General features: G+C 49.3%; 1 long non-coding RNA gene across 1 annotated transcript in view; it reads right to left on the minus strand.

Moving 5' to 3' along the window:
- Positions 1–24,507, minus strand: part of LOC144771651 (uncharacterized) — a 304,257-nt gene that overhangs the window by 12,723 nt on the left and 267,027 nt on the right. The window contains exon 3 of the long non-coding RNA XR_013599409.1: positions 11,244–11,558. This is a non-coding gene — a long non-coding RNA (uncharacterized LOC144771651). The remainder of the gene's footprint in view (positions 1–11,243; positions 11,559–24,507) is intronic.

Below are 24,507 nucleotides of genomic sequence, written 5' to 3' on the forward strand. Positions count from 1 at the left end.
GTTGCACAATGGCAAAACAGTCACCCCCATTCACAGATCTGGGTTTAATCCATCGTTATTTTGCTCACCAAGCCATCCCAGTTCAGACATGGCCATATGTAAATCAGTCTTGACCCTGTGCCTCATGGGAACAGTCCAGACCCAACTACCAAGTCATGTCTTCCCTGGACCGGAATCAAGCATCCTAGGACCGGTTTCTGGCTATCAGCCGTCTTCAGCCCGGATAGCTTGACTCCAGTGGCTTAGTGAGCACAGGACCCACGTCTGGGCATACCCTTCCCACATAGGGTGAACAGTGAAACACACAAGATGAGAGTCACACTTGCTAACTGAAACCTACACATTATGGGGATAACTCAGTGGGTTGCATAACATGAATAAAAATGGCATCTATTTAGCCACACACTGCTAAAATAATTTATCATGAAATCAGTGCGTTGCATTGATGGGAATTTCAAACCTAACAATGGGCCAGTATCACCAAGGCATCATCAAAATCATTGACCAATTAAGATAAAAAAGTGTAGCTCCACAACATGGACATAGTGGCTGAAAACATGGTCAATGGTTGCCACCTGTGCCAGACCACAGGAAGTAATGAATGGTTAGCTCTATTCAACCCCAAAGATACCTGTGAGATGGCATGACCAATATTGCTACAGATTTCTGTCTCCACCCCAATTGACAAATACTCGTTGTCATAGACACATACACTAAATACTCCATTATGGAAATTATTGAAATTACTTAGTTTGAGCATGTTTACCAAAAGCTGGACAAGATCATTGCTTTTTATCTATTGAATGTCTTAATTTTAAAAAATGGACTCCCATTTCAGGGATTATTACTCCTACCAAGACAAAGAGTAAACATGCCAAAGATAACCCATGCTCACCCCCCTTGGTAGCTTGTCAGGAGCAGTCAGGCTTATACTGGAGGCATTTGCGCAACACACACAGCAACAACATACTAGGCACAACACAAAAGGACTCCACACCGGGTCATATCAACAATAGCCTTTGTATTATCATAAAACACATTTGAATAGTCAGAACCATCACTTAGTAAGTATAGTAAATGTAGACATATAATAATCATGGAACGCAACCAGTAATTACTGGCAAACACTGTACTCAGCATCATCCTATAACATAAACCATAGTATGCACTGTACACATTTAGGCGTGAAATACATTCTGCGCCAATCTCACCAGCATAAACACATTATGCAATCTTCTCATAAGTCTAAACGTATTAGACCATAACCTCCTAAGCATAACTCACATTAGGGAAATAATCTCATTAGTTTAAACCCCAATAGGCAACTAACCTCATACCTAAGCACATTAGACCGTAATCTCCTAAACATATATCACGTTGGGAAATAATCTCACTACCATAAATCACAGTAGGCAAATAACCTCAGCACATTAGACCGTATTCTCCTAAACATAATTCACATTAGGGAAATAATCTCACTAGCATAAACCCCAGTAGGCAAATAACCTCATTACACCGTAATCTCCTAAACATAATTTACGTTGGGAAATAATATCACTAGCATAAACCACAGTAGGCAAATAACCTCATACCTAAACACATTATCTAGAGGCATATATCACAGTATAGAATCACTCACACATAGACACAGTATGCACAACTTCCTAATCATAAAACCATATTCGGGGCATAAATCAGAGGCCGCAAATCATAATACATGCATTACATTTCCTAGCCCCACATACATCACATTAGGGCATGGCACCCTATTACCCTAACAGTCCCCCCTGGCCAGCTGGCTTCTGGAAAGGGGCTCAAATGTCCTATGTCAAAAGTGTCAGGGCAGCTGCCAATGCAGCAGAGTCCACGTGTGTGACTGCACAGACCTAAACGTTGCAGCTGGCACTAAGTGCTGCGAAGCTGTGAAAGCACGGGGGCAGAGGAGTGCATCTCACTCCTCTCTCCCAAAGAACTGTGGGCCTAAACGTAGCAGCTGGCACTAAGTGCTGCACAGCTGTTAATATCGAAGGAGACCTGGCACCACTGTGCCCTCAAAACAGTTATGCAAAAGTGTTGCAGCTGCCTGCGCTGGTGCGGTGCAGCTGTGGCACTCCATTGTGGGCATTGGCACCTCTGTGCCCTTGGGGTCCCTACTGGGACTCAGTAACGAAGCAATGCGGGCCAAACGTGGCAGCTGTCCATGAGCATGCGGGGCAGCTGGAGATCAGGAAAAGGGGGCCCCCGGCACATCTGTGCCCTCCAGGCCTCTACTGAGGCGCCGTAGACAAATGTGCCCCAATGCTGGAGAAAATGGCGCGGGCACTACACGTGCCGTATGAGTCCCATTCCGGGACTCTTAAGAAAAAGAAATGGCCCCAACGTTGGAGCAGCTCCCTATAAGGCGTGGTCTGCTCAGGACACAGGCAGTGTCACCCTGCCTGGATCGGCATCCCCCCACATAGGGCCCTTCACTCACCGGCTCCTGGCGGAGTATTCTGCTCTCCTCTCTTTGGGGCCGGCGCTCTCTCCTCAATTGCGGTACCCCCGCGCTGCAATCGGCGGCCTCGGCTACCACTTCTGCGCTTCACCCGGACCCCCTCCTGGGACCGGGGACTCGAGATTCAACACTCCCTTTACGGCACCCGGGCTCCCCCCAGGTCACAGGAGCCCCTCTCACCACGCCGCACTCCTCCTTCCCCTGGTCACACGGCGGCTGCCCGCGGGGCTTACTCTTCACCCGGGGAGCTCTGCCTGGGAAGTCGCTCGTTGGCGGCCGGCTCCGGCCGCCTCTCCCCTTCACCTAGGCCCCCCTCCAGGGACACGGAGCTCGTGGAGGTGGGGTAGGCTTCTGTCCTTCTCAGCAAGTCCCGCGTGGGATAGGCTCCCACCCGGGTCTTTGAATGCCACTCATGCTTACGGCCCCTTCCACTTCCGTCCGCAGGCCCCGTCCACAACCATGCGGGCAGCGGATCGCAGCCACCATCCTCTTCACGGCGGAAACGAGGGGTGGGCTCCCTCATAGTTGAGAAGAAATACCAGGCGGCCATGTGGTTTGAATAGCACTATGGGCGGGGTGGGCACCCACCACTCGGGACATTACGGGGGAACCCCTCATGCCAGGATTCCCCTCATCAGGTGGAGCAGCCCAGCGCTGCGGAGCCCTCGTGTTCCTTCTCCTTGGGAAAAAATGAAGAATCCAGCATGGCACTCACGAGGCGCTGGCACAAGAAGTCCTTAGGTATAAAGAATAAGTCTTTAGCAATGAAGGGGCAATGAAGGGGCAATGCAGGGCACAGGGAGGCAGCCCTCCTGCCAGTTCCTCCTGGGCCCCGGCAGCACACCCCAGCAGGATTAGTACACCCCAGCAGGATTAGTACAGCATCATGGCATCCTGGAACTGAACAACCCATGGGTATATTTATATCACCAAAAGTCTTTGTTCTCCAAAGTCATAAGTCACTCAACCCAGCCATAACCAGTTCTGCCCAGTCCTGGAGCACTTTTATTACCAGGCTGCATCCTGCCTTTGAGGGAGAGGAGGTCTGCCATCCGACACACAGTGGGAGGTGGAGCCATCATTCACCTCGCCAGGCACAGCCCTGCTCAGATCAAAGGGTCACCCCTCCCTACATCTCAAATGCAGATCTCTCTATTCAATCCAGGTCTGCTCCAGCCTGGCCTAACCCTCCAAAACCAGACAGCCAATACACATACTAGCAGAGCCCACTGGAAAGCTAGGGAAAAAAATATCTATGTTCTAAAAGGGGTATCTTCAAACACAGGATATGAAAACAATCTTGACTAAAAGATGTGTTTTAATATTCTGAGCTCAGGCATACTAAATTCGGTTCCCTTATCATGTTCCTTGAGTCAGTTAGGATCATAGAATGTAATAATCAGAACTGCCCAGTCTGGCCTATGGGCACAGATAGCTTTGCAATAGTGAAAAACGAAATGGTGTGTAGTTCACTATCAGGACATGCTATACAGAACAAGGCATGTCCTACCTTTCACATACAATGCACCCTGTCATATGGGGGCTTACATGATGCCAAGGGAAGGTTCAGGAACTGGGAATTGGTTGCACTTCACAGTCAAAAATGGCAGTTCTAGACTGCACGCAGACTCTGTAATGGCAGGTCTGAGACACACTTTAAAAGCTGCTTCTCTGGGTGGTGCAAACCATCGCTGCAGGCTCACCAGCAGTATTTGGTCAACCAACCCTGGGCACACACAGTGCACTATACTGGGCACCAACAGGTAAATCAAAGGAGCCAGTTATGGATATACCAATTCATATCAGGCAGGCAGACACATAGCGCACAGACATGCCAACTTCTAAAAAGTGTATAACAATAAAGGGTATGGCTCACAAGCAGTAAGGCTGAGCACTTTAAACCAGACAACAAAAAGAATGCCAATACTGATCACCAATTTAAATCATTTCAATGGGAGGTGCAAGAACAATAAAGCAATACACCCAGAAGCTCTTTAGTAGCTTTTAGTTCAATAGCACAAATTGTTTTGAATTTTCATATCTCAAAGGGAACACTCTAATACAGGGGTACTCATAGTACGGCCGGCGGGCCACCAGCGGCCAGGCAAGCCTTCCTTGGCGGCCCACGGACCTTCGAGACAATCGTACCTGTGCTTAAAATAATTTATTAGTGTTGGCAAACACCGCCGCAGCAGTGCTTGACTCGGAGACTTTGATAATCACTGCTCCCCGGCCCCCACAGAGCAGAGGCTTTGTTGTATTTCACCTCTTAGCGCCCCTGCACCTCCACTCTGACAATCACTTCTCCCCCCGGCCCCCACGGAGCTGAGTGGAGATGCAGGGGTGCTAAGAGGTGAAATACGACAAAGCCTCTGCTCTGTGGGGCCGGGCGAGCGGTGATTGCCAGAGTGGAGATGCAGGGGTGCTACAACAAAGCCTCAATAATATGTAAATGGTCTTTTAAAGACCTGCTAAGTACTTTGGTGCGACTGATGGACTGCTGTCTCTCTGTCCCCCCCCTTTAATGACCCTGATGCGGTGTCCATTCACTCACAGTCGCGTGGACACTCCTGTAATTATCAGAAGGGCGCGCGCAACTGCATTTTAGTCATGAGAAACTTCTTGCCAGATAGGGATCTTTCTGTGTGTGCGCGCTGAGGAAGCTGTCTCAGCCCGGGCTGAAGGCTGACACAGACAGACACACACACAGTGAGATGACAGGGGGAGGGAGAGGGAGGGCAGGAGGGAGATGGAGGGCAGGATGGAAAGAGAGATGGAGAGGGAGGGCAGGAGGGAGAGGAAGGGCAGGAGGGAGAGAGAGAGGGAGGGCAAGAGGGAGAGGGAGGGCAGGAGGGAGAGGGAGGGAGGGAGGGAGAGAGAGGGCAGGAGGGAGGGCAGGAGGGAGAGAGAGGGCAGGAGGGAGGGCAGGAGGGAGAGAGAGAGAGGGAGGGCAGGAGAGAGAGGGCAGGAGGGAGAGGGAGGGAGAGAGAGGGCAGGAAGGAGGGCAGGAGGGAGAGAGAGGGCAGGAGGGAGAGGGAGGGAAGGAGAGAGAGGGCAGGAGGGAGGGAGGGCAGGAGGGAGAGGGAGGGAGAGGGAGGGAGAGAGAGGGCGGGAGGGCAGGAGGGAGAGAGAGTGCAGGAGGGAGAGGGAGGGAGAGGGAGGGCAGGAGGGAGAGAGTGGGCAGGAGGGAGGGCAGGAGGGAGAGAGGGAGGGCAGGAGGAAGAGAGAGGGCAGGAGGGAGGAAGAGGGAGGGCAGGAGGGAGAGGGAGGGAGAGGGAGGCCAGGATGGAGAGGGAGGGAGAGGGAGGGCAGGAGGGAGAGGGAGGGAGAGAGAGGGCAGGAGGGAGAGAGAGGGCAGGAGGGAGAGGGAGGGCAAGAGGGGGAGGGCAGGAGGGAGAGGGAGGGCAGGAGGGAGAGAGAGATGGAGAGGGAGAGAGAGGGCAGGAGGGAGAGGGAGGGCAGGAGGGAGAGAGAGGGCAGGAGGGAGAGGGAGGGCGGGAGGGAGAGAGAGGTGGAGAGGGAGGGCAGGAGGGAGAGAGAGATGTATGTATGCTCGGTCTGGTGGCTCAGTGGATGAAGGCATCTGCTGCAGGGACCTGTGTGCAACCTCATGGTCACAAGTCTTCTTTTTGTTTTAGCCCCGCCCCCTCCCCCTCTGACCCCGCCCCCACCGGTGCGGCCCTCGGCCACAAACCACACTGTAAATTTGGCCCCCGAGAGAAAGTTTGTGAGTACCCATGCTCTAATACATGTGTTGGACCAAAGTAAATTGTGAATAAAAGCAGTTCAACTAAAAAATCAATCCGCTTGCATTCAAACACTTCCAAACAAACCCATTCACTCTCCACAAAAACCATACACACTCATCCTCTTTGGCACAAAAGATGAAACAAATAAACCACCTAAAATGCACCCAAAATGCCACACAAAGCTATGGTTGACTTCCAATGTTTTATATATATGCACCCTATACAATATTTACACCAGTTTACATCAAATGAAATATTTACATTAGTCGGGCCCAATGCAACCAAGCCTAATAAAGAGAACCAATGTTTGGCAACAATCAAACGTGGTCTACATGATTCAAACCCCTTTGTTCATGGTATTCTCATCAGGACCAGACACCACTATTCTGAAAATGCCACAAAGTCGGCTGTTCAAAGAAGTAGGGCTGTCAGAAGTAATTGGTAAGTACCAACTCCGGCGGTTCTTTAATAAGCTTCACCCAATGATCAAGTGTTAAATGCCAGCGGCGTCCTCCGGCGCCACCCGGCGCATGAATAATCCGAGTTTGTGGAAAAAGGGAACCCTGCCCGAGTAACGTGACTACGGAGGATTGTTGGATCATTCGGCTTAGAACGCATAGCAATATGGAGCCGGATTATTCATGTGCCAGGTGGCGCCCGAGGACGCCTCTGGCATTTGATATTTTATTATTGGGTGAAGCTTATTAAAGAACTGCCGTAGTTGGTACTTACCAATTACTTCACACAAAATGTAACACAGAGCACACACACTTTACACTGGACTACAGTGCTAAAGTACCCAGAGGCCTAAAACCACTAACACTACACAGAGAAAAAGGCTGGGAGAAATGCAAAAAGTTTAGGGGTAAACCTGCAAAAAGGGCCAAGTCCAGCACTGAACAAAACGAGGCAAATATGCTTGGAACTGGAGACAAAATAGAATGTATCAGGCCTCCATTTTTTGCGTGTATTAGGGCATCCCAACGGCACCACCAGGTGCACTCCAGCATCACCACTGTTCCATTGACTAGTGAGGGACAGCATTCATGTATCTCCGAAATAGGTTTGGGAGGGCTTAAATCATCACCTCACCCAGCAGAGCAGAATCAGTAATATTTACTTGAAAGAAAAGAGAAGCATAGCATCATTCAAGCTGGACTTAAAATATTGATGAAGGACAGTCACCAAAGAGAAAACCACACAAAACTGCTTTTGAGATAGAATCATGGTCACACCTAAGAGGGACCACAAATTGGTAATTCCCTATACCTTCATATGCAAGCAATTATAAGTACCCCATTTAGGTGAAAATCACTCACCTGACCAAAGATATGGAGTGGTAAGTGGCTGAGTACTGTAGCTAGGACACTGATCAAACCTTGCCAATGCTTTTACCAATCATAAGCACCTTTCACCAATCCACTCCCACCCTCACTTCCCAAGGAGACGTGGTGGAGCTGAGACAAGGAGAATTCTGATAGAAGCTTTAGCAAAACCCAAGACTGTCACAGGAACATCAGCACTATGGGCCCGATTCACAAAGGTAAACTTAGACATGTGGTCTAAGCTTAGACCAAACATTGATGTTCATAACTTTGGGAATTCATAAAGGGCATTTGCAATTACTATCTTTACATCCGCACTCCGTTCGGATACCTACCCAGAGGGTGGACATAAATATACCACTTGTAAATCTCCTTTGTGAATTCCCAAAGTTGTAAACTTAGACGTTTGGTGTAAGTTTAGACCAAACATCTATGTTTATGACTTTGGGAAGTCACAAAGGCATTTAAAGTACTATCTTTATGTCTGCACTTGGGCCTGATGGCTGCCCTATGTGAATTCGCCAAGGTGTAAAGTTAGATGTTTTGTCTAAGATTACAATAAATATCTAAATTTACATCTGTGAATCAGGCCCTATAGTTGGTAGTCTGGATGAAAGTGAATGCATGAAGTTAATGTTTAGTTATTACTATCATCTGAGTTGGGAACTCGGACATTCCTGAACCGCTGCTCCGAGGCATCCAATTACTCTACTCCAAAACATGGGCCGGAGCCAAACTTGACAACAACTCATCAGTCTTTTCAAGATTACGATAGAGCAAGGAGTCAAACATGGGTGTGCTTTGGACCCAGCCCTCTTTAACTTATTGATGAGTGACATGGTCCCCACCCTGGATACGTTTGTCAGTGATGCACCAAATTTGGGACATCATCCTATAACTTCCCTCCTTTACGCTGAGAGTGTTATTCTCCTGAGCCAAACAGCAAGGGAGGGACAAAGGCTACTCAATGTACTACTCGAACATAGCACCACAAACGGCATGATAATGAATTTACAAAAGACCAATGTTTTGATCTTTGGGCGGAGAACAAACTTAGAACATGGTACTTCAACAAAAGCTGTCTAGAGCCCTATAAATACATGTATCTTGGATGCTGGCTCGATGACAGGGGGGCACTTAACTCACGAGAACTCTCTAAAACCAAAGGCTGCATCTCTACAATTTGCATTCTAAACCATCTTCAAACATACAAAGCAACATACTCTCGAAACTTTATTGAGGATAGTAAAAACCAAACTCATCCCTACGCTGGTATATGGCTCAGAACCTTTACCCGGGAAACTGGGCATTTCCTGAACAAATCCTAGAGGGAAACATCCTTTACAACGAAACTTTTACAACGCAGTGCTTTTACAACGCAGGTTTTACAACGAAAACCATTACAACTTATTGCGCTGGGGGGCGCTCTAGGATAGGGAATAGATTTAATTTACTATCCAACACCTTCCCTAGTGTCCACGGGGACTGGAGTTGGAATAGTAAATTAAACTATTCATTATCCAGCACCCCAAAGCGCTATGCGTTGTAAAGGTTTGCGTTGTAAAAACTGTGTTGTAACAGCATGCGTGGTAAAAGCATGCGTTGTAACGTCATACATCCATCCTAGAGCATGATGTTTAGAGCACTATTTAAACTCCGAAACCATTCTGCGGATACCCAGATCCGTTTGGAATGTATGTTATGTAATCAAGCCCTGGCACAGAAGGCTTGAACTCTTAAATACCTACACGCTACGCATGCTGCTAAAATAGAAACATTTTATTTGGCAGTAAGTATCTGCAATGAGCAATCATGTCCCTCAAAACTCTTGGACTCTTGCCTTTCATGAAGCTCTGAAACTCATAACAGCCACAGTTCTTTAGAATCCAAACTATCCACACTAACATTTTTTTTAAGGGTTAAACAAAGCGTTTCACAAAGAATCATTCAAACAGGATCGTGGGGCTGTCATGGCAGAAAGCATGCACAGCTCATACTGAAAAACTAGAGCAAAAGAGAGGTCCGAAAATATCTTACAGACCCTTTCTCTGTGCACTGTCAAATCAAGTACTGCCTTATCAGGATGGGAAACTTCACATCGCTAGATCTTTTACCTTCCTGATCAACACGTCCAGCAACCAAGTGTCAGCTCTGTGGACAACATCAGGAATGCTTACCTCATCTTCTCTGCATCTGCCAAGCACTAATTGATGACCGCAGAAAATTCCTTTGACAATCATTGATCAAATCATGGAGCCGAACATTTCAAGCAGCCTTGGATTTCCTTCTGAATGATTCTTATCCTGAAGCAATCTGTGGCCTAGTCAAATTCTTGACCAAAGTTGACAAAATGCTAAGAGCCTCTACTTCACCAGTAACTCCTCTTGGAACATAAGCTGCTACATAAGACTCTCTTTACAATAAGCCTCTCCACTTTATCAATTAGCAGATGCATATTAACATCTCCTCGCCTGCCCCTTTGATTAAACATAAATGCATGCAGCACTTTCCCAGTTGACTTGCCAGAATCCATCCACTGGTACATAAACACACACTCTCAAAGCGATATATCAGCACCTGAATGGCACTAACCATCATATCTAACCGAAATAACTTTCATTGACACATTACATGGCACTCCCGATACGTACTTGTCTGCAACAGTCTTAGATTTGCCACCCACCTGTTGGTCTAATTTTAAAATTATCAAAAGTCTAATAAACCTTAAAAAATGTGCTTTTTTGGGGGGCCCAAAATAGCAAAAACCATGTACTTTTAAACCTAATCTAACCTTGTCAGACCTAAGTTTGGTCTATTACATAGACACCTTTCTAATAGCCCTGGCTTCTTTGCACGTTGTCTTAAGGTTCTTGGAAAATAAACTGAGCCCAGGATGTAGACAGGGCTTAGAACCCACCTTACGTATCTTTATAGGCCCTTCAGCACTTTCACCAGTACAGACCCTGCATGCCCCCTAAACTCCAATGCATGAGCCTCGCCCCCCCCCCCCCCCCATCCCCCGAATGGAAAGAGATGATTCCCAATGGAGTCAAACAATGCATGTCAGGAACCAGCCACTAGCACTAATTTTTCAAATAAGACTTGGGCAAACGCCTGTTATCTTGTGGACTGAATCCTTCTTTTAATAAGCATGCACTGATATAAATCAGACTGCAACTAGTGCTATGGCAGTGTTGTACATTTCTTTCGGCTACGCCGTTTTGCATGTATTTGTTTGTAATGCCATTTTAAATTCATACTGAAACGTGTGCTATGACAGCATCTGGCACCACATTAAGCTGTCTTACTTCATATGTTTGTATCTGTTTGCAATGGCTTTAATTAGCAGCGCAGTAATAAATAAACCTGAAACTTGTAAACTTGAGTTGGTAAGGGAAGCACCTATTTAAAGACATGATTGCATCTGCAAAATCCGATGCCCTGCAGGGTGAACATATAAATGATAGGGATCTTGCATGCTCAAGCCCAGTCAGTTCTAAATGAAAACCAGTATGTGTGCACATTTACTTCTGCACAGCCTCAATGGCCCTTCCTTGCCGATCCACAACTGTGACTGAGATCCGACAGTGATAAACTCATGGAACCACTTAATTCATTAAGCAGTTGAGGGTTTAATCAATCAATCAATCAATCAGGGAATTGTGAAGTCACCTGTGAGGGTCTCAAGGCAGGGGGGGGAGCAGCTCCGGTCAGTCGAAGAGCCAGGTCTTAAGTGTCGTCCTGAAGATAAGCAAAGTGGGTATGTGTCTGATGTTGATCAGGAACTCGTTCCAGGTCTTTGCTGCGACGTAGGAGAAGGCTCTTCCACCTGTTCTGGCTCAGTGGATGCGCAGGGTTTCAGCGAGGGCAAGTAAGAGCAGCATTAGAGCCTCCTGGCCTCTGCGCATTTTTCTCATGCCATGCTTTTTAGTCCCAAGTTCTTTCGGATTCCATCTTAGATTGTTGCTTGGCTAGCAGCCATTTTTGCTAGAATTGATCAGAAAACATATGTTAGCCAGAAATTCTAAGGTCTTAATTAATATCAAGACTCGTCCTTTACTACTGGCTAGAAGAATCTGCAATTTTATTATAGACAGTCAATCAATCAATCAGGAGTTTGTTAAAGCGCGACTACTCACCCGTAAGGGTCTCAAGGCGCTAGGGTTGGGGGGGGTGCAGGTTCCATTCCATCAAGGAGGGGGTCTGTCGAAGAGCCATGTTTTGAGGTTTCTTGTGAAGATGGGGAGCGATGTTGTCTGTCTGAGGTGGAGCGGAAGGGCGTTCCCTGCTTTGGCCGCGAGGAAGGAGAAGGAGCGGCCTCCCGATCTGGTCTTTCTGGTGCGGGGGACCACAGCGTAGGAAAGCTGGGCTGATTGTAGAGTCCTTTGGGGTGCGTGGAATTTGAGTCGGCTGTTCAGGTATGCTGGTCCGGTGCCGTGGAGGGCCTTGTGTGCGTGGGTGAGCATCTTAAAGGTGATTCTCGCCTCGACGGGGAGCCAGTGGAGTGTGCGCAGGTGCTGGGAGATGTGGCAGTGTTTTGGCAGGTTGAGGACCAGTCTTGCGGCGGCGTTCTGGATGTTCTGTAGCTTGCAGATGAGGTTTTTGTTTATTCCGGCGTAGAGTGCGTTGCCGTAGTCGAGTCTGCTGGTGACCAGGGCGTGAGTGACTGTCTTTCGGTGTTCGAGGGGGATCCATTTGAAGGTCTTACGAAGGAGGCGGAGGGTGTGGAAGCAGGAGGATGAGACAGAGTTGATCTGGCAGTCCATTTTGAGCTCGGAGTCCAGGATGATTCCCAGGTTGCGTGCGTGGTCTGTGGGGGTTGGAGGGTTTCCGAGGGCGGTGGGCCACCAGGTGTCACTCCAGGCGTCGGGGTTTGGGCCCATGATGAGTACTTCTGTTTTGTTAGTGTTTAGTTGTAGGCAGCTGTTTTTCATTCATTTGGCGACGGCTTCCATGCCTTCTCGAAAGTTGCGTCTGGCGGTGTTGGGCTCGTTGGATAGGGAGAGGATGAGCTGGGTGTCGTCTGCATATGACACGATGTTGAGTCCGTAGGTTCTGACGATGGGGCAAGTGGAGCCATGTAGATGTTGAAGAGCGTCGGGCTGAGGGAGGAGCCCTGGGGGACTCCGCAGGTGATAGGTGTGGGGTCCGAGAGGAAAGGGGGGAGTCTGACCCGCTGCGTCCTGCTGGAGAGGAAGGAGCAGATCCAGTCGAGGGCCTTGTCCTGGATTCCTGCATCGTAGAGTCTGCGTATTAGGGTGCGGTGGGAGACTGTGTCGAACGCCGCTGATAGGTCGAGGAGGATGAGGGCTACTGTTTCTCCTTTGTCCAGTAAGGTGCGGATGTCATCTGTTGCGGCGAGGAGGGCGGTTTCCGTACTGTGGTTTTTTCTGAAGCCGGATTGGGAGGAGTCGAGGATGTTGTGTTCTTCAATGAATGTGGCGAGTTGGCTGTTGATGGCTTTCTCGATGACTTTCGCTGGGAACGGGAGCAGGGAGATGGGTCTGTAGTTTTTGAGGTCGGTGGGGTCCGCTGAGGGTTTCTTTAGGAGGGGGTTGACCTCGGCGTGTTTCCAGTCGTCGGGGAATGAGGCGGTCGCCAGGGAGCGGTTGATGGTTTGGCGGAGGATGGGTGCGATGGTGTTGGCGGCTCTGTTGAAGATGTGGTGGGGGCAGGGGTCCATGGGGGCCCCTGAGTGGATTGACTTCATTATCTTCAGTGTGTCTTCGGTGGTGAGGGCTGTCCAGTCATCAATCGCTGGTTTCCGGGTGTCGGGGGTGGTTGGTGAGGGTTCAGTGTGTTGGTTGTCTTCGTCAAAGTTGTCGTAGATGCTCTTGATTTTGTGGTGGAAAAAGATGCTGAGTTTGTCGCAGAGGTCTTGTGAGGGAGGGATGTCGGTAGACTCGCTGGTGGGTTGGGCGAACTCCTTGATGATGCTGAAGAGTTCCTTGTTGTTGTGTGCGTGGGTGGAGATTCTGTCTTCAATCGCTTTTTTCCTCGTTTCTCTGATGAGTTGATGGTGGGCGTTGGTGGCGGCTCTGAAGTTGTTGTGGGCTTCTGTGGATTTGGTGTTTCTCCAGGCCTTTTCGAGGCGGCGGCATGTGCGCCTGGACTCTCGAAGTTCGGTGGTAAACCATCTGGCTTTCTTGGCACGGGTATTGTTGTTTTTCTTGAGGGGGGCTATGGTGTTGGTGCTGTCCGAGATCCATCTATGCAGGGTTCGGGCTGCAGTGTTGGGGTCATCGTTTTCCGCGATGGTTGGGGTGGAGTTGTTGAGTGAGGAGGTGAGCTGGTCATCGGTGATTTTGGTCCAGTTTCTTTGTGGAAGCAGGTGCTGGTGTCTGTGGATGGTGGGTGTTCTGAAGGTGAAGTGGACGCAACGATGGTCGGTCCATGGGAGTTCGGTGGTGTGGCTGAAGGTGATGGAGTTTCCTGTAGTGAAGAGGGGGTCGAGGGTGTGTCCTGCTGAGTGCGTGGGCTCGGTCACGATCTGGCGGAGTCCAATGTTGTGGAGGTTGTCCAGGAGGGATGTGGTGTTGGGGTCCAGTTGATTGTCGAGGTGGAAGTTGAGGTCTCCCAGCAGGGTGTAGTTGGTGGATGCGATGGCCTGCGGGGAGATAATGTCCGTGATGGAGTTGGCGAAGCGTCCGCGGGGTCCAGGGGGTCGGTAGATGAGGGTTCCTCGGAGGGCGGCGGTGGGGCTGGCCAGTATCTTGAAGTGAAGGTGTTCCATCAGTTCTGTGGACTCGTCAGGGAGTGTGCTCAGGCGGAGGCTGGATTTGTGGACGATGGCGATTCCTCCTCCTGGGTGGATGGGGCGGTCCTTCCTGGAGATCTTGTATCCTTGGGGGATGGCGATGGCGATGTCCGGTCCCGAGGTGCTGTTGGTCCAGGTTTCGGTGAAGAATGCTACGTCTGGGGTTGTGCTGTCGAGGAGGTCCCAGATTTCTGTGGCGTGTTTGTGGAGGGATCGGACGTTGAGGAGGATGCATTGCAGGGTCTTTAGTTCGGTTGTGTTCTTGTGGGCGGGTTGTGCTGGATCCATGTTCTTGGCGGTGCTGCAGGTGTGCCGGCATCGGTGACAGCTGAAGGGTCCATGGGTGTCGGCTGGTGATGCTAGCTTGCAGTTGTTGTTGCAGCCTGGGTTGAGTGCGTGGAGTGCTGCTGGGTCGTAGCGTTGGCGGGGCGGAGGTCCAGGGTTCCAGGTGCTGGTCGCGGACGGGTCGCAGACGGGCGCAGACGTGCTTGCCTTTGATGCGCCTTCGGTGCACCAGCGGCGTGCCCGCAGCCATTAAGTAGGGGTCAGGGAGGGCTGGACAGCTGGGAGGCGGGAGTGGGGAGGGGAGCTGGATTGGGCCGGTCGTGCTGGGGGGGGGAGGGGCCGCGGGGGCAGCAGCGGCGGGGAAAGGTAAAGGGAGGAAAGAAGGGATAAAGAAAAAAGGGAGAATAGGCAGAAATAAGGCACAAAAGAGCAGAGATGCAGAAAAGAGCAGAAAGGTGAAAAATAGAAAGGGTAAAAAAACGAGTGAAAACGAGAGAAGGAGCAGAGGGAGAGAAAGAGAAAATGGGCAAAAATAAGGCACAAAAGAGCAGAGGTGCAGAAAGGTGAGAGATAGAAAGGGGAAAAAAACGAGTGAAAACGAGTGAAGGAGCAGAGGGAGAGAAAGGGAAATGGGCAGAAATAAAGCGCAAAAAACAGAGGTGCAGAAAGGTGAAAGATAGAAAGGGGAGAAAAACGAGTGAAGGAGCAGAAAGAAAGAAAGGAGACAGAGGTCCACTGGACCACCAGGGATGAGGCGCAGGGAAACCTGCGGGTGGAGGAGGGCCTCGATCACCAACACTCAAGAGTGCAGGGGCAGGGGCACCTCACTTAATGGTGGAGCTGCGAGGGTGGGAGAGCAATTTCACTGACAATGAGTCAGTGGTCTCATGCACTCATATTGTGCATTTTCAAAGCACATCAACAAGTTATTAATACACAATTTGTAGGCTTACAATAGAATGTTTAAAAAGTTAATACATTGGACCAGTTTTTCCCAAACTGTCCAACTGTACAACTGGGTTGTGGTGATTTTTGGTGGGTCACGAAAGTCCAAACAATAAATAAAAATGTATTTAAATTCTGTATGTTTCTTTCCATATTTTATGCTTGTCAAAGAAAGAGGCGTAATGTCAGGCTATGTCTTCTGAAAAAAGTCTGATATTTTTTAACACGGTGATTTGTGTCTAGAAACCCCTTTCACTTTGCAGGCAGTGAAAGAAAAGTAAAGTGAATTCTATGTCAGGACTGGAGGAGAGGATTATGCCTTCTTTCTTCACTTTATTGAACAGCAGCGAAGATATAAGAAGACTACATTACATAACAGATGGTAACAACCAATCACAGAACATAATCAGTGTCCAATCAGGGCCAAGACAGGTCTCTATAGTCCCTCAACAGTGTCTCCTCTTCCTCATTCTTCGCTGCTACGCAGCAAGTTAAGTACTCTTCAGTGTTTTTTACCTGTTTAGTGCTTAATTGTTTACCTATGGTTATTGATTGTGCTTTATTTCATGTGTGCTGCTTCGCGCTATTGTGTTATGCCATTTGCCATGTTGTGCTGACATTTTAGGCGCTCTTTACTGCTTTGCTATTTGTGCTTTGTTGTCTGTCACGGGCGGCTTCGCGTCGCGTCAGTAGCGCCGTGTGTGGTGAGCGCCTTCGTGTGCTTTTATTTCGCGCGTCGGTCTTTCGCGATGTTGAACCCTGTCAGCGTGTGGGCGGCTCTGCGCTGGCTTGTTCTGGGCCTCCCGCCACTAGAGGGCATGGGAGGCAGAGCGGCGCGGCCCGAGTTTGATCTCTTTGATAGTGTTTTCAAACATCGCGCGCGCACCATTGCCAGTACGAGGTCTGAGGGAGACGCCTCTGAAGGTGTATTTTGGCAGCTAGTAGCGCTTTTACTCGGCCGTTTGTTGGACAGTGCCCACGCTCTTGCCTTGCCCAGAAATCGTTCAGGCATAGCTGTATCTTGATTAAACATATTGCCTGCTAAGGTCTTGTATCTCTTGAGGGCACTGTAGGGACATTACCCAGACCTGATACCCTGTGCAAGGGGGTTTGATTGATTGTCCAGCGCTGTCCCTGAGCTAAGAACCCTTGAAAGCTTTGCGTTCTGCGCACTTCGAATCCTTAGGGCTGACACCCAGCCTGTTACAACCTCGCCTTACCAGGCCAGAGTGGTTACCTCATCTGTTGACATTGTCCGTTTGAGTGTCATCATGGAGTACTATGAGGATGAATATCAAGAGGAGGAGGAGGACCCCTTAGCAGATATGCCTTGGGGGGATGCTTTCTATGAGGCGGTGGATACCTCCATCTATAAGGCTGTGGACCAGGCAATCTCCCCTCTTGAAGATCAGCTGTCACGCCAGATAGAACAGGCCTTTGCAAAGATTTCCCAGCAAATTGCTTCTCCTGTTTCCCGGGTACCTTCTACCTCTGCTCGGGACCCTCTTAGCCCCCCACCACCTAAAAGGGCCTGTGACACGGGCGTGGATGGGGATGCTTTTGATCGCCTCAGACAGGCCTTTATGGCTAGTCACCCGGTAGTTCCGGCTAAGGTTCCCCCTACCCCTGATGCAGGTTCTTCCCTGCCTGCGACCCCACCTTCTCAACCTCATCCCGGGACTTCGCAAGACCCCCCAAATACCGCGGATATGTTGGACCCTAATGATATTGTCCACCCGCGTTCTTCTGAATGGAGCCCCACAGACAAAGTTGCTGCTTATGTGGCAGCCCATATTTGGCGTCCTTTGGAGAAGGAGGCGCGCAACTGCCTTCGGGCAGAGTATCCTCGTCCCACGTTGGAGGGTAAGGTGGCCCTGACGCCTGATATTAACCCGCGTATGGGCGCCTTCCTTCAGAAATTTATAAGGGACCCCAAGAAGCGGATAGATAGATCCTGGAGGGCCTGCCAGGATAAACTCTTGGACGCCATGGGCCCCATTACGAAAATCCTTGACATGGCGGAGGAGGCGAAGGAGTCCGGCTCTATCATTTCCTCCGAAACCCTTTCAGGCTGGGCGCAGCGGGTTGTCATCTTTATGGGGAACGCAAATTGTGCTCTGTCTACGGAGCATCGACGGTCCCTGCTCATCAAATTCGACCCGAAGCTAGGGGACCTGGCTGATTCAGAAGCAGGGGGTGTTGCCCAAGGTGGCCTCTTTGGTGAGCCCTTCGTCAAGGAGCTCGGTAAATTTGTAAACACGTTTACGTCACTAGACCGGGCTCAGTCCACCATCAAAAAAGTGTTCCCCCGTGTTTTTCACGGGGCCGGCCGAGGGAGGGGCCGCTCGGCCGGTCGCCAGCAACACCAGAATAACCAAAGAGGCTCCCACCAATACCAGGACCAATCAAGGTTTGGCAACTTCTACCCCACCAGAGGAAAGCGGGGTAAAGGAAGAGGATATCGTGGAGGAGCTGCAGCCTCTAGCCCAGGTGAGAGTTCTCCCTTCTTCCTCTCTAGACGTGGGCGGGCGCTTGGCTCTGTATTTTCAGACTTGGTTGACCATCACACGAGACGCGTGGGTACTACAAACAGTGAGAGGTTTTCATTTAGAATTCGAGGGGTCCCCGGTTCAACCTTTTCCCCCGCGCCCTATTCAGTTTTCCGAGCAAGACACTCGCCTAGTCGATGAAGAGGTCTTTTCTCTTCTCAGGAAGGGCGCTGTCGCTCTTACTTCCCATCATCCCCGAGGTTTGTTGAGCAACATTTTCTTGGTCGACAAGACAGATGGGGGCAAGAGGCCGGTGATCAATCTGCGCGACTTCAATCAATGGCTGGTTTATCGCCATTTCAAAATGGAGGGGATCCATCTCCTCAGGGACATCCTCTGGCCCTCAGATTAGATGGTGAGGTTGGACCTCAAAGATGCGTACTTGGTGGTGCCCATCTTTCCGCCACATCGGCTTTTCCTTCAGTTCCGCTGGGGAGGGCGCACTTACGAGTTCACGTACCTCCCGTTCGGCCTGTCTTCGGCCCCTTGGTGTTTCACCAAGGTTCTCAAGCCTGTGGTGGAGTTCCTTCGGTCCAGAGGGGTGCGGATGATAGTATATCTCGACGACCTCTTAATGGCGTCCTGTCCCAACCGCCTATCCCAGCAGCTGCAGATGGCGGTTTCCCTCCTGCAGGATCTGGGGTTTATAATCAACGAAAAGAAATCCCTGTTTCAACCCGTGCAGAACATTACATTCTTGGGATTCGTCATAGACTCTACAGTCTCCACTCTCAGTCTTCTGGGCAGGAAGGTGACCAAAATTCGCCACGAACTGCGTCGAGTACTTTCCAAACAGCAGATTTCCCTTCGGCAACTGGCTCGTGTGGTAGGCCTTCTGTCCTCTTCCATCCAGGCCATTTTTCCGGGTCCGCTCCACTACAGGGCCCTACACCCGCTCAAGGGGTTCTTCCTGCGCAAGGGGTTCCCTTATTCTCACAAAGTTTCTTTGTCCGTCGGAGCGAGGTCCGAGATTCAGTGGTGGTTGGACCACATGGAGGCGTGGAACGGGAGAGCAATAATCGGTTCCGCTCCGGACATGGCGATAGAGTCGGATGCCAGCCGACTTGGTTGGGGGGCCAGATGCGGCGATCTCTCTACAGGAGGGTTGTGGTCACCCGACGAACAAAAATTACACATAAATTGTTTGGAGCTGCAGGTGGCCTCCTTTGCAGTGCGTTGTTGGACTAGAGACTCAGTACAGTCGTGCGTGCTTCTGAAGATGGACAAAATCTCGGCGGTCCACTACGTGAACCATCTGGGGGGTACGAAATCGAAGGCCCTGTCGGATATGGTGGCAACTTTCTGGCAGTATTGCCTCGAGAACCAAGTCTCCGTCACGGCGTGGTATCTTCCGTGCAGGGACAATCTTGAAGCAGACTTTCAGTCTCGGCATTTTCAGGATTCCAGTCTCTGGCGTCTGGACCTGTCGGTTTTTCTGAGTCCGAACGGATTTTAGGGCCTGTTTTCAGTAGATCTCTTAGCCTCCCGGCTGGATCATCAGATTCCACGGTTCTTCAGCTGGCAGCCGGACCCTCTGGCGTCTGCCATGGCTGCATTCCTCCAGGATTGGATTGTGGAGCAGGGCTATGCGTTCCCGCCCTTTGCAATGATTACAAGGGTGACTGCGCAAGTCCGCAGGCAAGCAGCGGATCTTGTGGTCATCACCCCGCTGTGGAGGTCCCAAGTGTGGTTTCCGGTTCTTTTGGAACTTTCTTGGGATTTTCCAATCCTACTCCCCCACTTTCCAACTCTCTTGTTGAGTCAGAACGGGACTCCTCATCCGCTGGTGGCCAGAAACTCTCTGAGACTCATGGCGTGGCGGAGTTCAGGAGTCGGTGGGAAGCCTCCGGCCTTCCGCGAGAGGCTGAGTCCTTTATCTCTAAGGCGTGGGTGGACGGTACTGTCAAAAGGTACAGATCCGCATGGAACAGATGAACCCATTGGTGTATGCGACGGGGTCAAGATCCCTTGGTCGCGGAAGTTGTCCACATTGTGAATTTCTTAGCTCAATTGGCCTCAGACGGCCTGGCGTATCGATAGGTTAATACCTTCCGGTCAGCAGTATCCTCTGGCTATGTCACGGTGGATGGCGCTCCTGTGGGGGAACATCCCCTGGTTTGTCGCTTGTTGCGAGGCATTCGCCTCGCCCTTCCGCCGGAACCACGCTACTCCGCGCTCTGGGATGTTAACCAGGTTCTTAATTCGTTTCTGTCTTGGCAACAGAATAGGTACCTCTCCAGGAAGGAGTTGACAGCAAAATCGGCCATGCTTCTCTGCCTCATTTCTTGCAGAAGGGTGTCAGACGTTCGAGCGTTAGACATTACTAGCAGAAGTTTTACTCCTGGGGGGTAACGTTTACTTTGCTCAGGCGCACTAAATGCCATACCAGATCTATTTCATATCCGGAATTCCCGGATTCCCCGAAGCTTTGTGTAGTCCGTTGCCTCAAAGCTTACGAGGATATGACAGAGGAGCTCCGCCCTCCTGGGGAAAGGCAGCTCCTCATTTCAATTCAGAAGCCCTTTAAGGCGGTTTCCTCACCCACCATCGCCAGATGGGTTCGTTGGGTGATGCAGGAGGCTGGCATTAGCCTTGCTCAGTTTGGGGCTGACTCCGCGAGAGGAGCAATGGCCTCGAAGGCTTTCAGTCTAGGGGCTCGTTTGGAGAATGAAAAATTTCCTAGCTAACGGAAATTTTCAATTCTAGTAAGGACTTGGAGGCGTGGATTATCCCGCCCTTCTCTCTGCTGGAGGAAGTCCCTCCCCGTATGACTGTAAGTAATTTGATTGTTTAAGTAAGTTGTTTTCTTCAAATGTCAATGATTGAATTCGCACTGTTGTATTACAGGTTATGGCTTTTCACTGCTACTATAGTAATTTGTTTCCTTGTCCTCAGGCTCGGATTCCAACAATCAGGATTCCTGAAGGGCGAGGAGAAGCTGCCTACGCGCTCCAAAAGAGGAAGAGGAGACACTGTTGAGGGACTATAGAGACCTGTCTTGGCCCTGATTGGACACTGATTATGTTCTGTAATTGGTTGTTACCATCTGTTTTGTTTGACTACCTGTTTTCCATTGTTGCATGGGAAATGTAGTCTTCTTATATCTTCGCTGCAGTTCAATAAAGTGGAGAAAGAAGGCATAATCCTTGCCTCCGAGTCCTTAATAGAATTGAAATTTTCCGTTACGCTAGCTATGAAATTTTTCATTATTTGACAATCTTGCTGGGCTACTTAGTGTGAAAGGAAAGGCTAGAGATGTCATTTTTTGTTACACACAGCAAAAAATAAATACATATAAATAAAATTATGCATTCAGCAGGTAGGAAAGCAAACATGAACCACATTTTTTTTTATAATTCTGAAGTGTGATGGAAGTACAGGTTTTAATAGGATCAAAGCAAATTGATGAGGTTGGTGATGCTCAAAAGATGAATATTCAGTGAGTCCTGAATTCCACACATTCATGTGCAAAATGTTTTTATCAGTAAAAATGTATGTCTGTGCAAATTTTATTAGCTATTCCAATGGAAATTGTGTTATAGCAGAATTATGTAATACTCAGCCTGATGCTAAAATAAATACAGGAGGAAGATGGCAGCCGGATAGAAGGTCCGGTCGGGAGCTCCGTGGTCATCTCCACAATCATACCACAATCTATCACATTCTATCCAGTAATCTATCCCTAATGAAGACGTAGCCGCGGTGATGCGATAGCGGTTCTCAGGGTTACTGAACTACAAAGAGACTAAAAAGAGAGTGAGAGTTACTCACGCGGTGCTCCCCCGGGGGTTTCGGCGTTGGTTGACCTGCAGACCTGGTGGAGCGGAGTGGGGGATGCGAGACCTCGACTCGCAAGGACTCGGAGGCAGCGGCACCGGTGACGCCTTCGTGGTGTTTCCATACAGATGGGCAGCAGCCTCAGGTGCGCAACGAGATTGTCGGAGGGCGCACGGCAGAGTTAATTTCCTCTTCCGGGGGAAGAGTGGCAGCGGCAGCGATGGCGGCTGGTCTGAGCAGAGGCCCCAGCACACTCGGCAGTGGCTGAAGCAGGATTGTTTCCGGGGCCCTCAGGGCAGCGCTGTCGGGCTGAGAGACGCGGTTTCTCAAGGGGGGAGAAAGAGTCCCGCCATTGATCGGGATTTCCAACCGGAGAGAAGGCAAATTGAGACGAGGAAATTGGGCAACACGAAGCACCGATACAGAGGGGAAGAAGAGGGGAGAGCAAAGTCAAGGAATCGCCTGCCAGTAATCCCTAAAGACAAAGAAAAGAAGACTGCCTTCAGCTCCAGCTGCAACCTCATGAACCAGGTATGAGTGGAGGAAACAAGTCAGGGGGGCATTGCTCTAGACATAATTGTAGGGTGCAAGGGGGCTAAGCAGGGGGGTCCTCTAAGAACGGAAGAAGCAAAAGGAGGTCCAGAAGGTGCGGGAAGAGCAGGCTGCATAGGAGAGGCTGGATCAGAGGTGCAAAATTCTTTGTTAAAGACAAGAGATAAGGGGGAGAAAAAGGATCCACCAGCTAGTCCAGAACTTGAAGAAGGGAGCAGGATAAGATCGAGCTACTGCCTTAGGAATAGGTAGTTCCCCAAACAAAGTTTCTCCCATCCAACTAACCAAGTGACTTTGCCAATAGTAACAAAAAGGAAAAGGAGAGGCTCCATTAACCGAGATCGTCAGCCCAAACACAGATCGGACAAGGTGGGGTCCCTACCTGACCAGAAACTCAAAATTACCTCCTCGCTGAGATCCTTTTTTAAAGTGCAACAACCCACACGAACACCAGAAAGAAGCTCCCTCTCAAAAAAACTGTCTCATACCGAAAAACAATCCGAAGGACAAAGTGACAACAGCCCGAGAATGAGTACAGAAACAACTAACCGCATAGGCTCACAAAGTGAAAGGTCAGAGGCTTCAGAGAATCAAATATTGTTAGCCACAAACGAGCCGGGTACAAGTGGTCCAGACTGTCCTCCATCGCAATCGAACAAACGGGAAAACTCATGGAAAACCTCATGGAGAAGGTTCTGGGAGAGATGAGAGAAACATTTATGGTGTCTGAGTCCAACCAAGCCAAGATTCAAGAAGTCTGCGAGACCCTAGATCAAAAATTGAATGCACTAGGGGACAGGGTGTCAGCAGTCGAGTCTGAGGTGGTGTCCCTCAACAAAAAAGTGGACTCTAATCAAAAGGAGATCAGGAAACTAAGGGATTCGGACAGAGCCATTAAGGAAAAACTAGAATCGCTAGTGAATCAAGCGAGAAAAAACAACCTAAGGATTCTCAATATACCAGAGAATCTGGAAGGGCAGGACATCAAGACATTTACCATGTCCCTGCTGGAAGAGTACTTCCCCTGGGCCAAAGACACAAATCTGAGCGACGACATACAGAGGGTTCATCGAGACCCTTTCAGAAAGAGCAAAGACAGGAAGAAGCCAAGGAAAATTTTAATAAATTTTAAAACATACACACTAAAGGAAAGACTTTTAAGTGAAGGCTTAAAGAGCAGTTCACTAAAGAAAGATAACTGGTCCTTCAGGATTTGCTCTGATATGTCGAAAGCCACCCAGGATAGACAGTGGGAGCTAGGGCAGTTCATGTCAGAACTAAAAACCCTAGGAGCCACGGTCCAGATGAAATTCCCCGCTACATTGAGGATCATGTGGCGGAACAAAATGCATAACATTAGAGAACCTAGTGAAGTAGAGAATCTCATACAACAAATAAAGGAGCAGCTACGGACCACGCCGCTAGACTGAGATAGGGAGTTTTGCAAATAAAATGAACCATGGAGCTCAAAAGGGCGAATAATACCGCCCAAAGAGAAAGATAGGAGGCTTCCTCGGGGAGGACAAAATTGAACACAAAAAAATACAAAATCAAATAAAAAAGCCACCACGGGTGGGGAGCAAATTAGGGAAAAAATTGAAAAAATTATCCTCAATAGCCAAGTCAAAAGGAGTGCACGGGAACGACAAAAAGAAAATGGAAAAGTAACTAAAAAACCCACAAAAAAGAAAAAATCATGGCGAAAATAACGAAAGAACTTAAAATTCTATCATGGAATGTAAATGGTCTCAGAACACCAAGCAGACATAGGAGGATCCTTGAATACTTAAAGGCGGCAGATAACGAAGTGATCATTTTCCAAGAGACTCATCTCCTAAAGGCTGAATGGGAACAAATAATAAAAACCTTGAACTGGCGGGACACCTACGTTTGTACCAACCAAGATTGTAATGTTAAGGGTATCGCAATACTCTTCAAAAAACGCTCAATGTAAAAGTCGAGCATAAAGTAGTGGATAACAAGGGCAGATGGGCCATAGCAGAAGTATAAATATATGACAACAACTTTATTATAGCAGGATGTTATGGACCAAACACCGACGATCCAAATC

This window comes from Lissotriton helveticus, chromosome 8 (genome assembly GCF_964261635.1).
Source record: "Lissotriton helveticus chromosome 8, aLisHel1.1, whole genome shotgun sequence".
NCBI lineage: Eukaryota > Metazoa > Chordata > Amphibia > Caudata > Salamandridae > Lissotriton > Lissotriton helveticus.